Below are 15,001 nucleotides of genomic sequence, written 5' to 3'. Positions count from 1 at the left end.
TGTTGAATTTTATTATTATTAAAGCTATAAGTCCTTCTTTATCTTCATAATTATAAATGATTTGGGGGATAATATTTTTTTTTCCAAAGTATCATTACTACTCTGTTTTTTTTTTTTTTTTTTTTTTTTTTGTAGGAAGAATGAGATAATATTAACTATTCATTTGGACTCCATATGTGTTTGTCATTAATTTTAAAATGAGACTCTTGAAGAAATATCACTTGTGCTTTGTTTTAGCTTAAGTATTTTAGTAAGTTTGATCTTTTCCTGTGATTATTTAAACCATTAGTATTAATGAGAGTAATGTTAATTCCATATTGCTAGATTATGTTTATGGTTTGTTTGATTTTAAGTCTTATTCAGTTTTCCCTTCTTATCACAGGGATGAATACATTTGTTATATATTCTATGCTTTGTAATCAGATTGATTTTCTTCTAGTAAAAAATTAAAGTTGAAACTATATTCAGGCCAATAATAAGTATGAAAGAAAATATTAAAGTCAAGATTGCATAACCAATTAGTCAAGTATTTTGTAATATCCCCTAAGAAACATGGAGTGTTATACACTCCTAATCTGATAGACAAGATTTGTTCTATCAGATTATGTCCCATATCTAACCACAAAAAACCTTTGGGCTCCATATATTATCACTGGAGATGTTGAATTATATAAAAAATAAATGGAAAAGTAATAGATATCTGTTAAATTTGTATCTAAATAAAACTACAACTAACTACCATCAGAATATATGTATATGTTGTAAGTTGTAGTCTGTGATATTTAACTCAATTATTAAAATTATTTCTAGACTGATATTTTAAGAAGATTGTTTTCTGAATAATCAGTCTATAGTATCAAATTATAGATTATACAATTTGAGTATTTCCATAAAACACAAAACAGTAATGTGTTTCCTATATTAATTAAACTAGTGAAATATCTGGTATATTGTTGCTTATTTGTAACCAAAATCAATGAACCATCAGATTAAATTTCAAATTAATAAAAACATATATATATATATATATATATATATATATATATATATATATATATATATATATATATATATATATATATATGTCTATGTTTACTACCCATGGAACCAAGAAAGTGTATATAAATAATGATTACCAATTCTTGTGAGATTTACTACCCATGGAACCAAGAAAGTGTATATAAATAACAATTGCCAACTTTTTGTGAGATTAAGTACATTGTAAAGGAATATGATGAACATGTCATCTTTTCTGTGTATTACAAATCTAAGAATCAATTGTAAACAATGTAATTCCATACAAAGTGTAAGTTCTGGAAAGTACATTCTCTTCTAGTTAAACTGGTATGATTAATAAAATACAAAGATGAAACAAACATCAGCATGCAATTTAACTTCAGCAAAGTAAGGTAGACATATTGCCTCCCCCTTTTCCACCTATTTCCCTTTTCTTTTCTTTTCTTTTCTATTCTTTCTTTTTCCCTTCCTGTTACTACATATAATGTCAGTTTATTGATACAACAATAAGTGAGCAGACAAAAAGTACACCTATAACAGGTTCCATACTGCTGCTAACCATATTCTTCTCTTTTCTTTTTTCATTTCATGAAATGTGCTTTGAAATCATTTATATTTTTACTGTGATAAAAATATTAATTCTTTTAAACATATGTATTGAAGAGAAAATTAGTTAAGGATGTTAAACATTTACAGGAACTTAGTAAATGAGTCATTCTTTAATAGGGGTTTGATACTATAACATTACAGTAGTTCCCATTGACTTCCCCCATTAATAAGTCCATTCTGAGTTTCTTACATTTCACAGATATTAATTTGCTGGGCAATGCTTATTCCAGCCTATGTTAGGTCATTTATTATGAAGTGAGCTTTCCTGAGATGTAATTAGTTAATTATCTATAATTTGTAGTAAAAACTTAAATATTTTAGAAGTTTTTACTTGATTATTGGCATTAATCAAAGAAAAAAGGTATCTGTCCCTTTAAATTAGTATATTGTTATATGTATGTTAGGAAACGTTTAATAGTGTTTCCTGTCCATGTATCTTGACTGGCTGAATTGTGGTGGCTTAATATGTGTAAGTAGGGTTTACTATAGAAATGTCTTTTCAACACTAAAATCAAAACAGTATGTAGTATAATCCATTCCCAGTGTAGTAATTTCCACAGATCAGTGTGATTACTTACATAAACGCACCCCTGCATCACGTCACTTGTGACACTCCCATAGGGTTTAGAGTGTGAGCAGAGCATAATGCACTGAACATGTTCGACAATGTGATCCTAATACAAAGTCAAAGCAACTGGCCCATTTCAAGTTAAAAAACTCACAGCCATTTCTTAATTCAGAGTCAACAAGACTCTGCAAGCAAAGTTATTACTTCATAAGGAAAGGTGCCTCGTCTCAGTCTCCGCTTCATGATGTGAACTAGTACAGCCCTTCAAGCCTAGCTAGCCCCCGTTGACAACCCACCACCAAACTTCTAGCTTTAACAAGTCACAAAGTACATATCTAGAAAAAAGTGATTATTATCTTTTTCTAGTAGATCATGAGGAAGCACATTCCAAACACCAACTTATCAGTGAGTTTTACTATGAGATAATACAGTTCCTTAAATCATTACTTGTTTCTCTCTATTTTTTTTTTTTTTTTTTTTGCATGGGTCATAGTATGTGATTATGTTATTGATGAAGTTAATGCACAGAACATTTACTATTTTATAGACCAGGAAGAATCTGCACATTAATGTTTGTTTTTTTTTTTTTTTTAAGATGTGATGTTGTGCCTCACTTCCTGGTTATAGTCTGTGAACTAACATTAATACATGGAACGTTTGCATCTGTTTAATAGGCAAATGGGACCCAAGACTAGTGTTTAGTGTACAAGGAGAGTCGTGACTAATGCCTAGACAAAAATTGTCAGCTCATACGTTCTTAGGATGTAATATTATGTATTTTTGATGCTGTTTTTATTGTAGTGTGTGAATTGATGTTATTTACTTAGCGGATTTCCAAGTGTACATCTGGCAAATAAAGGACATCATGTGCAGCATAGCTACACTTGAAACAACACTATCTCCTCTTTCATTTAATTGCAAGTTTACATCTGTAATGTGAATGTATGATAGTAAACATCCTTAAAATAAAACATTTTTTACCTTTTTCTTTTTATGAAACAATTAAGCCTAAGCATTTAAATTCATAGCATGATTAGTGAAGCAGTATCATTAACCTGTTTCCCAGGAAATAACCAATACAGGAAGAGTTACAGTTTCTCAGCTAAATAGTTTGTTATTTTCATACCAATTTCTATTCTAATATGCTAATAGGTGAATATTAATCAAGCAATAACTACCTGAGTACCGAGTTACTAGCTCAAGTTCAAGTTCTGGTATGATTGATATGAGTGACTAGCATTATATTTAAGAATAGCAGGCAAATAAGAGAAATTAAGTAAATTAAGAGATTGGGAGAAACGAAAGTTAAAAGTACATACTTTGTTCCCACAATGTGAATGTTATTTTTTGTAGATTCTTTGAGAGAATTGGATGAAGCTATGTTATTAAGATCAGTTTTTTGTTTCTTTTTCTTCACTTTGGTAAAGATATTTTTTCCGGAGGATCTTTTTAAGGATGTGGATGCTGACCACGTCATTCCTCCGGTATTGTGATTATGTTATTGTTCTTGATGAAAGAAGATACTTCCTCAAAGTTGTTGAAGGTTCTCAAGTCATTTGCATAAAATATTCTGATTTTGGCTGGGTAGACAAGTTGTGCTTTTACTTTATTTTGTTTAAGGAGTTTCACAAGTGGCCATGTTTTTTTCCTTAATTCCAGTACCCTGGAGGAATAGTCATTGTCAAATCTTATTTGACTTTGTTTGTAGGTTAAGGGACTTTTTCTCCATGCTGATTTAAGTATGAGTTCTTTATCCATGTATGATATAAATATTACAACTATATATCTTGGAGGAGCAGTTGGTGAAGAAGGTACTGGTTTACCTATAGCTCTGTGCACCCTCTCTATGCCACTTAATAGTCCTTCTTTTAAGTCTAATATTTCAGGTAGCCAAGAGTTTAAAAACAAAATGATGTCCTCACCTTCAGATTTCTCTGGTAGTCAGAAGATCCTTACTTGTAGTTTACTTGTAGTTTAAGAATGGGTGAGTTATGATCATTTATTTTCTTATTTAATTTACGATATTTAAACATTTTGTCTATTCTTGTTTGAGTATTAAATCTATGATCTTGGTGTGAGAATAATAGTGAATTGGAGTCTTTGTAACTATATGTATCTATTAGTTTTAGGTTTTCTATCCATTTTAAGAGAATAAGACAAAGGTTTGTTTTGTTTGTAGTCTCAGAGTTATCTAAGATGCAATTAAAGTCTCCACTTATTATTATTTTCAACTGTCCCTACACCTGTGCCAGGAAGCCAATATAAGTTTACTAGTGTCTAAATTCTAATGTTGAATTTTATTATTATTAAAGCTATAAGTCCTTCTTTATCTTCATAATTATAAATGATTTGGGGGATAATATTTTTTTTTTCCAAAGTATCATTACTACTCTTTTTTTTTTTTTTTTTTTTTTGTAGGAAGAATGAGATAATATTAACTATTCATTTGGACTCCATATGTGTTTGTCATTAATTTTAAAATGAGACTCTTGAAGAAATATCACTTGTGCTTTGTTTTAGCTTAAGTATTTTAGTAAGTTTGATCTTTTCCTGGGATTATTTAAACCATTAGTATTAATGAGAGTAATGTTAATTCCATATTGCTAGATTATGTTTATGGTTTGTTTGATTTTGAGTCTTATTCAGTTTTCCCTTATTATCCCAGGGATGAATACATTTGTTATATATTCTATGCTTTGTAATCAGATTGATTTTCTTCTAGTAAAAAATGAAAGTTGAAACTATATTCAGGCCAATAATAAGTATGAAAGAAAATATTAAAGTGAAGATTGCATAACCAATTAGTCAAGTATTTTGTAATATCCCCTAAGAAACATAGAGTGTTATACACTCCTAATCTGATTGACAAGATTTGTTCTATCAGATTATGTCCCATATCGAACCACAAAATGAAAAGCAATAGGTATACTTCCTCTTGGCTCCATATATTACCACTGGAGATGTTGAATTATATCAAAAATGAAAGGAAAAGTAATAGATATCTGTTAAATTTGTATCTAAATAAAACTATTTAACTCAATTATTAAAATTATTTCTAGACTGATATTTTAAGAAGATTGTTCTCTGAATAATCAGTCTATAGTATCAAATTATAGATTATACAATTTGAGTATTTCCATAAAACACAAAACAGTAATGTGTTTCCTATATTAATTAAACTAGTGAAATATCTGGTATATTGTTGCTTATTTGTAACCAAAATCAATGAACCATCAGATTAAATTTCAAATTAATAAAAACACACATATATATATATATATATATATATATATATATATATATATATATATATATATATATATATATATATATATATATATATGTTTACTACCCATGGAACCAAGAAAGTGTATATAAATAATGATTACCAATTTTTGTGAGATTTACTACCCATGGAACCAAGAAAGTGTATAGAAATAACAATTGTCAACTTTTTGTGAGATTAAGTACATTGTAAAGGAATATGATGAACATGTCATCTTTTCTGTGTATTACAAATCTAAGAATCAATACTAAACAATGTAATTCCATACAAAGTGTAAGTTTTGGAAAGTACATTCTCTTCTAGTTAAACTGGTATGATTAATAAAATACAAAGATGAAACAAACATCAGCATGCAATTTAACTTCAGCAAAGTAAGGTAGACATATTGCCTCCCCCTTTTCCACCTATTTCCCTTTTCTTTTCTTTTCTATTCTTTCTTTTTCCCTTCCTGTTACTACATATAATGTCAGTTTATTGATACAACAATAAGTGAGCAGACAAAAAGTACACCTATAACAGGTTCCATACTGCTGCTAACCATATTCTTCTCTTTTCTTTTTTCATTTCATGAAATGTGCTTTGAAATCATTTATATTTTTTACTGTGATAAAAATATTAATTCTTTTAAACATATGTATTGAAGAGAAAATTAGTTAAGGATGTTAAACATTTACAGGGACTTAGTAAATGAGTCATTCTTTAATAGGTGTTTGATACTATAACATTACAGTAGTTCCCATTGACTTCCCCCATTAATAAGTCCATTTTGAGTTTCTTACATTTCACAGATATTCATTTGCTGGGCAATGCTTATTCCAGCCTATGTTAGGTCATTTATTATGAAGTGAGCTTTCCTGAGATGTAATTAGTTAATTATCTATAATTTGTTGTAAAAACTTAAATATTTTAGAAGTTTTTACTTGATTATTGGCATTAATCAAAGAAAAAAGGTATCTGTCCCTTTAAATTAGTATATTGTTATATGTATGTTAGGAAACATTTAATAGTGTTTCCTGTTCATGTATCTTGACTGGGTGAATTGTGGTGGCTTAATATGTGTAAGTAGGGTTTACTATAGGAATGTCTTTTCAACACTAAAATCAAAACAGTATGTAGTATAATCCATTCCCAGTGTAGTAATTTCCACAGATCAGTGTGATTACTTACATAAACGCACCCCTGCATCACGTCACTTATGACACTCCCATAGGGTTTAGAGTGTGAGCAGAGCATAATGCACTGAACATGTTCGACAATGTGATCCTAATACAAAGTCAAAGCAACTGGCCCATTTCAAGTTAAAAAACTCACAGCCATTTCTTAATTCAGAGTCAACAAGACTCTGCAAGCAAAGTTATTACTTCATAAGGAAAGGTGCCTCGTCTCAGTCTCCGCTTCATGATGTGAACTAGTACAGCCCTTCAAGCCGAGCTAGCCCCTGTTGACAACCCACCACCAAACTTCCAGCCTTAACAAGTCACAAAGTACATATCTAGAAAAAAGTGATTATTATCTTTTTCTAGTAGATCATGAGGAAGCTCATTCCAAACAGCAACTTATCAGTGAGTTTTACTATGAGATAATACAGTTCCTTAAATCATTACTTGTTTCTCTCTCTCTTTTTTTTTTTTTTTTTGCGTTGGTCATAGTATGTGATTATGTTATTGATGAAGTTAATGCACAGAACATTTACTATTTTATAGACCAGGAAGAATCTGCACATTAATGTTTGTTTGTTTTTTTTTTTAAAGATGTGATGTTGTGCCTCACTTCCTGGTTATAGTATGTGAACTAACATTAATACATGAAACGTTTGCATCTGTTTAATAGGCAAATGGGAACCAAGACTAGTGTTTAGTGTACAAGGAGAGTCGTGACTAATGCCTAGACAAAAATTGTCAGCTCATACGTTCTTAGGATGTAATATTATGTATTTTTGATGCTGTTTTTATTGTAGTGTGTGAATTGATGTTATTTACTTAGAGGATTTCCAAGTGTACATCTGGCAAATAAAGGACATCATGTGCAGCATAGCTACACTTGAAACAACACTATCCCCTCTTTCATTTAGTTGCAAGCTTACATTTGTAATGTGAATGTATGACAGTAAACATCCTTAAAATAAAACGTTTTTTACCTTTTTCTTTTTATGAAACAATTAAGCCTAAGCGTTTAAATTCATAGCATGATTAGTGAAGCAGTATCGTTAACCTGTTTCCCAGAAAATAACCAATACAGGAAGAGTTACAGTTTCTCAGCTAAATAGTTTGTTATTTTCATACCAATTTCTATTCTAATATGCTAATATGTGAATATTAATCAAGCAATAACTACCTGAGTACCGAGTTACTAGCTCAAGTTCAAGTTCTCATATGATTGATATGAGTGACTAGCATTATATTTAAGAATAGCAGGCAAATAAGAGAAATTAAGTAAATTAAGAGATTGGGAGAAAGGAAAGTTAAAAGTACATACTTTGTTCCCTCAATGTGAACGTTATTTTTTGTAGATTCTTTGAGAGAATTGGATGAAGCTATGTTATTAAGATCAGTTTTTTGTTTCTTTTTCTTCACTTTGGTAAAGATATTTTTTCCGGAGGATCTTTTTAAGGATGTGGATGCCGACCATGCCATTCCTCCGGTATTGTGATTATGTTACTGTTCATGATGAAAGAAGATGCTTCCTCAAAGTTATTGAAGGTTCTCAAGTCATTTGCATAAAATATTCTGATTTTGGCTGGGTAGACAAGTTGTGCTTTTATTTTATTTTGTTTAAAGAGTTTCACAAGTGGCCAAGCTTTTTCCTTAATTCCAGTACCCTGGAGGAATAGTCATTGTCAAATCTTATTTGACTTTGTTTATAGGTTAAGGGACTTTTTCTCCATGCTGATTTAAGTATGAGTTCTTTATCCAGGTATGATAGAAATATTACTACTATATATCCTGGAGGAGCAGTTGGTGAGGAAGGTATTGGTTTACCTATAGCTCTGTGCACCCTCTCTATGCCACTTAATAGTCCTTCTTTTAAGTCTAATATTTCAGGTAGCCAAGAGTTTAAAAACAAAATTATGTCCTCACCTTCAGATTTCTCTGGTAGTCAGAAGATCCTTATATTTGTTCTCCTTTCTCCATTCTTCAGGTCATCTATTTTATTTATTAGCCAGTTGTTTTGTTGTATAAGAAATTCACTTTGGTTTTCCTCCTCTTTTAATCTCCCATCTATGTCACTTAATGAAGTTTCAATATCAGACATTTTGGTTGTTTTTTTTTTTTTGTAGTATTTCAAGTACATCAGTTTGTTTCTGTCAATTTTCTTTAAGGTTTTCTATATTGACCTTAAAGTTGTCCATTTTTAGAGATAAATCTTGTAGAGTGGTGGACATCTGTTGCATTTTCTTTTTCGGTGTACTTTCTGAGGTAGTTTTTTGAGTTGCTCATTTCCACACTGTTGTTATAATCTCCAGTTAATTTTGACAGGAAAATTTCAGTAGATTTTCTTCAAAGTTGGTATGTAGATAGGTAGTATATCCCTTAATAAGATTCTGTTGTTTTAGTTTATTAAACCTGATTAATTTCCTGTATTTTAGAGTAGTTTTGTGGAGCTCCAAAACAATCCTACTATCAGTTAGTCATCTAGGCTCTGCCCCACTTTTTTAATTTTTCATAGCATGCTATTGTTCAGAGATTTTCCATATCGTGAATAGTGATAGGTTTTATTGGAGTTTTTGGGGGAATAATTTTTTAGTAATAAAGTACTTGGATCGGTGGATCTAAGGTTGGTTAGACTGATAAAACAAACTATGCAAGTACTTTGTTAGATGCACTATTGGTGTCCACTAAAGGGGAGTTGTAGATAAAGCTTTATGTCAAGGGATTTATTTTGACTCATTCTAGACAGAGTATACAGGTTCATAGGGATCATTTAATCTGAGATATGTTGAAATATTGCCACATTTTCCTCACAAATGGAGCAAACATATAGATGTGTAAGCTGCATACAAGCTCCCATGTTCCAACACTCAACTCATCTTCACCCCAAGAGGAGTCAAGTATATTGTCATCTGTGCAAAATACATTTTTGGATTGCTACTGCAACATAGCTTAAATCTAAGAATTCCTAAGCCTCACACACTTCCTTCCACATCTTCAGCTCAAATTACACAAAGCTTGTGATAAGCTTTGCTAGTTTATCACATACCACAGATATATTTGCCAATTTGTCTTGCTGTCATTCAAAAACTCCCCTTTAAATATTATCTACCCATGAAGATTTCTACCATTCTCTAAGAATTCAAATGGCATACCTCAGAAAGAAGTGGCAAAACCAGAAATCTTTTGTAAAACTTCTAAGTTTGCAGCCAGTTGAGACTTTTACCTATATATATATATATATATATATATATATATATATATATATACATACATATATATATATATATATATATATATATATATATATATATATATATATATATGCACACACACACACACACACACACACACACACACACACACACACACACACACACACACGCAGACACACATATGTATATATATGGTTCTACCTGACATAGTCGAAACCACACAACACCGACAACGACATCACCGACACCACATAATCGACAGTCCATTAACACGAAACCTCACATACGAAACCCCATACACTGCACACACCACAATAACAACAATTAAAAACAAAACACATCCCCATTCCACAAACCACACACACAACAAGCACACCAAAATCCTTACAAACCCACACTAAACCTTACCTAACCCTAAGGTCCGCCTAACTCACTTAACCCACTAACTCCCTAACTCACTTAACCCACCCCTATCCCCACAGACCGTCAATATCCACACTTACCTGTCTTCTGCATTGTCAGAACCATATATATATATATATATATATATATATATATATATATATATATATATATATATATATATATATATATATATATATATATATATATATATATATATATATTTTTTTTTTTTTTTATATTTGTTGCCTGGGATAGTCTGACTGGGTACATGTCCATTTTAAGTGGAGGCCTGGGGAGAAAAGCACCAAGGTAAGCAGTTAAAATTACAGATACAATATTTACAGTGGTTACATGGCTAAACAAGTTATACAAATTCCAGGGTTGGAGATAATCCCGAGTGTAAGTCAGGATTAAGTAACACAAGTAAACTGAATTACAGTTTTTAACTCATTCTAGAGGAGAGTTAGTCAGGTCTGATACATTGATATAGCCAGTTTAGTGTCAAATATTGTTTGAGTCTTGTCTTAAATTGACTCAGGGTAGTAAGTAAAGTAATATTAGCTGGAAGAGAGTTCCAGGATCTACCTACAGAGCTGGCAAAGAGAGAGTCACCGGCTGAGTTACTAGTTTTGATAGACTGAACTAGCAGTCTGTTAGAAGATCAAAGAGGTCTAGGATTGTTATAGGGGGTGATAATATTTTAGGTGCAGGAGTATTGCCCAGATTGTAAAGGATTTTATAGGCCATAATCAGTTGGTTATACTGGATCAAGATGGGTAATTCTAGCCACCCAAGCCTATTTAGATTGATGCAATGATGTGTCCTATAAGGCAGTCCAGTGACAAATCTGGCAATGTGGTTGTAGCAGATAGAGAGTTTGTTAAGGATAGACTTGTTTAAATTAGAGAGCAAAGTGGTTGCATACAGAAGAGTTGAAAGTAGGTGAGACCAAGCTATGGCAAATCTAGCTGGAGGGGTTAAGAAGGCTTTTACCCTGTAAAGTGACCCTAGTTTTTTTTGATGGTTTTGATGGCTTGATTAACATGCAAGTCGAATTTAAGATTGTTATCTATGATAGCACCTAGTAGTTTTGTAGAGGAGTCTGGGGACATTATTGTGCCATTATTCGATTTTATGGTAAAGGTGAATGCAGTAGACCTATGTGTTGGTCAGAAAAGCAACATTTTTGTGTTTTGGGGATTTAGGATCAGACAACGACCAGAAAGACAGTTTTCTATTGTGTTGAAGGTAGTCTGGGTAGCTGACCATAGTTCTGTTGGAGATGTGGCCAAGCAGATCAGGGTATAGTCGTCAGCATATTGTATACAGCTGACTTTTGGGATAACAGTATAAAGGTCATTAATGAAGATGCAGAACAGAAGGGGCCCTAGTATAGAACCTTAGGGTACACCAAGGGAGTTGGGCAGGAGGTTAGAGAGTTTGTTTTGCTAAAGGACAGCCTGCTGTCTGCCATTTAGATAAGACTGGAACCATTGAAGGGCTTTAGTATCTAGACAGAATGTTTTCAGGGTGTGGATTAGAAGTTGGTGATCAACCATATAAAATGCCTTGGAGAGATCCAAGAAGAGGAAAATGATATGTTATTATTGTTGTGATTATGGTTTATGGTATTGGAGATGGCTAGGAGGGCTGAATGGTGAGGTCGGTAGCCATGCTGGGAGTGCTAGTTTTATATATATATATATGTTCCATGTGATAATCCACATAAGATCTGATCATAGGATCATAGTAGATTACTAGGCTATCAACCCAGAGGTCATTTCAAGCTTGTGTTTCATCCTATGTAATACTATATAAATGTTAGTTAATACTCAAGACTGCATTTAGTAAAGGCTGCCCATGTCTAAGAGGGTAGTGGGCACTATCCCTGGTAAGAATTTATAGTGCCCCATCCACTCACCCAGATGCCTCTTGAACAGTATCATAGAGGTGCTCTGTTTCACGTGAATAGTTAGCCTATTCCAAAGATGCGGCAGTCACTGGGAGATAAATCTTTCCCTCCAGCATGTCCTATTTAAGTCACCGGCCATATTTAGGTCCCAGGAATGGGTAGCACTAGTCCCGTTTGGTTTACAGATATGCAGCAAGTTCATTAGGTTTGTGTCTGAGATTACTCTGTAACCCAGGCATAAGTCACACCTAAGAAGTCTATACAACACAGAGTATTGTGACAGGGACTTTAGTCTCTCTGTGTATGGCAAGTGCTGGAGTCCCTTGATCATCTTTGTTTGAAACCACTGAGGTCTGTCCAATTGCTGCAGGTGCTCTGTACGCTACATGCCAAATGGGGTGTGATATTCAATTATAGGCTGGATTAATGCAGAGTATAGAGGGGTTATATCCTGTTTTGCTCTTGAGGTGATGTCTTTACTAATCAAGCGTACCAGGTAGAAAGCATTCCTTACTATAGTAGACACTTGGTGGCCAAAGTTAAGGTCGCAGTCAACTTGTGATCCCAGGTCCCTTACCACTTCATGGGTACTTAGGGCATTGTTGTTGATTTGATAGTATGAAGGGACATTGTTTGTGCCAAAGGGATTGATGGTGCATTTCTTTGCATTCAGTTTGAGACTATGATTAAGACACCAGTCGTTGGTCTGCATAAGCCCTTCCTGAAGTGTACTGAAATAATTTGGGGATTCAATAATTGCACCCAGTTTGCAGTCATCTGCAAATTTGGTCAGCCACAGCCCCTCAATCTAAACTTCTGAGAAGTATATACCAAACAGTACAGGGCCTAGCACTGACCCCCATGGCACCCTTCTGGTAACAGGTCTGGTGGTTGATGTGGAGTCACCCATTTTGATAGCGTGTGTTTGGTTTGTATGTCAGTTGGCAATCTATCTTGCAATGAAGGGGTTTACATTTAGTCTGCTAAGTTTATTCGTAATGCCTGAGTGTGGGATTGTGCCAATCATTTTTCAAAAGTTACATTTTAGTGTTTCACTTACACATATCCATTCAATCCAGGAGATAGCTATAAATGTATATGAGGCAGGTATGACCGTAGCCTTGAGACAGCAGCATTCATCCTCTGTCAGTAAATATTGCAAGGAAGTGATGGTAGAGCTACCTCTGCTATTTATTTATGCAGTACTAGAGTAAGTATTGGGCTGACTGGTGAAAGCTAGCACCACCCACACCCTACCTCCATATCCTTATCCATCTTCTTTTAATCAAATGAGATAGTTAGGTAGGACTTTCTAGAGATATTCTTCATTTGCAGTCTTGTACACCCTTTTATCTGGTTTAGTCTTCTCCACTAATTGTATGCCATATAAACTAGTCTGGTAGTTAGTGTAGAGGGTTAAGGTTGTGAGCTGTAGTTTTTGTGATATATGGTTTGATTTCCTTAGCCCATATTTACCTACTGTGTCACTTAACCAGACACTGTGTCCAGTGGCCCTACCTGGTTAACAAATGGGAAGTATCAATATTAAGGCCTCCACAGAGGGGGATTTTTTTATTGTTTGATCCTTTTCAATAAGCAGATGAAGTAGGAAGCTGAGGTATCTCCTACTGCTGAGGAGACAATATCTTGCTTTTACTTACCTAGTCCTTTTCTATTTCCAAAAATATCTAAACTTCAGGCATGTTATTTGTGACTTATTCAATGGACTGTTATTCAGCTATATAGGAATAGGCCTGAAGGTGTGAAGAACCATGGGTAGACTTATCATTTGCTTCACCATGTATATAACACTGAAAGATAATTTTAACTTAGTCCAGACAGCACTCACCTGATTCATCATTTTAAGTAGAAAGCCATAGTTATCTGTCATCATGTGAACCACATAAGATCTGATTATAAAATCCAAGTGCAGGCGGCTGGAATGGGATTAAACAGCATTCAGAAAAAAAAAAACATTGATTTGCCTTTGTTTACAACTAGACTAGAAGCTGTCAAAATATTCAACAGTCTCTAGAAACAAGGTAACCGGGTATCTACATACTATGGTGTAACCATTTACAAATGTATGCATGCAGTACAAGAAGAGAAACAACAATATCCCCATCCCCTAAATAAACATGCAAATACCTGAACAGGAGCTTACCTCCTTGCAGGAAAAGGAAAAGGGATAGTGGAAATCCTCATCTTGCGCTAATGTTGAAATGAAAGGTTGAATGGATATGTCTAAATGAAACACTAAAACGTAACTTTTAAAATATAACTAAAATACGCACTTGTTCAAAACTTTTCAGGGATAAACCCACTTTAGAAAATGAAATATGTTTCTAACATCCAATAGCAAGGCCATTGTTGGAGAGGAGTGTAATGTTACTGCTTGAATACGAGTGCAAGGCATGCAGTTATGGATAGCAGTTTGGCTCCCTTTTGGAAAACAGAACAGGCTGCCTAGGAAACAATCAAGCTAGCCTAGCCATTGAACTGTTAGTAATATTCTTAAAAGCCACATTGATCAATAAAACAGGTCGGCAATCTTCTAGCTCATCATTCTCTAAACCTGGCTTTAACAAGGCACTGCTCTAATGTTAGGAAGCAAATGTCATTCTTGAAATGCTACCATATGCACTGTGTACAGCAGTGTCACTAAATGTAAAACTAAAACCTTACAGAAGGTTGTGGGGGAGTTCACACAACCTAGACCTGATCCCTATTTTGGGCCACAAGGCAGCCTTTAGATCATTCTGTGAGATCTGTGAACCATCTCCAATTTCCTAGATGCATGCAACGCTACTGTGAACAAGATTATCTGGAAGAGTTGAACCA

This window comes from Protopterus annectens, chromosome 2.part1 (genome assembly GCF_019279795.1).
Source record: "Protopterus annectens isolate FY-2018-M chromosome 2.part1, PAN1.0, whole genome shotgun sequence".
Taxonomy (NCBI): domain Eukaryota; kingdom Metazoa; phylum Chordata; order Ceratodontiformes; family Protopteridae; genus Protopterus; species Protopterus annectens.
This window is presented reverse-complemented; position numbering follows the sequence as displayed.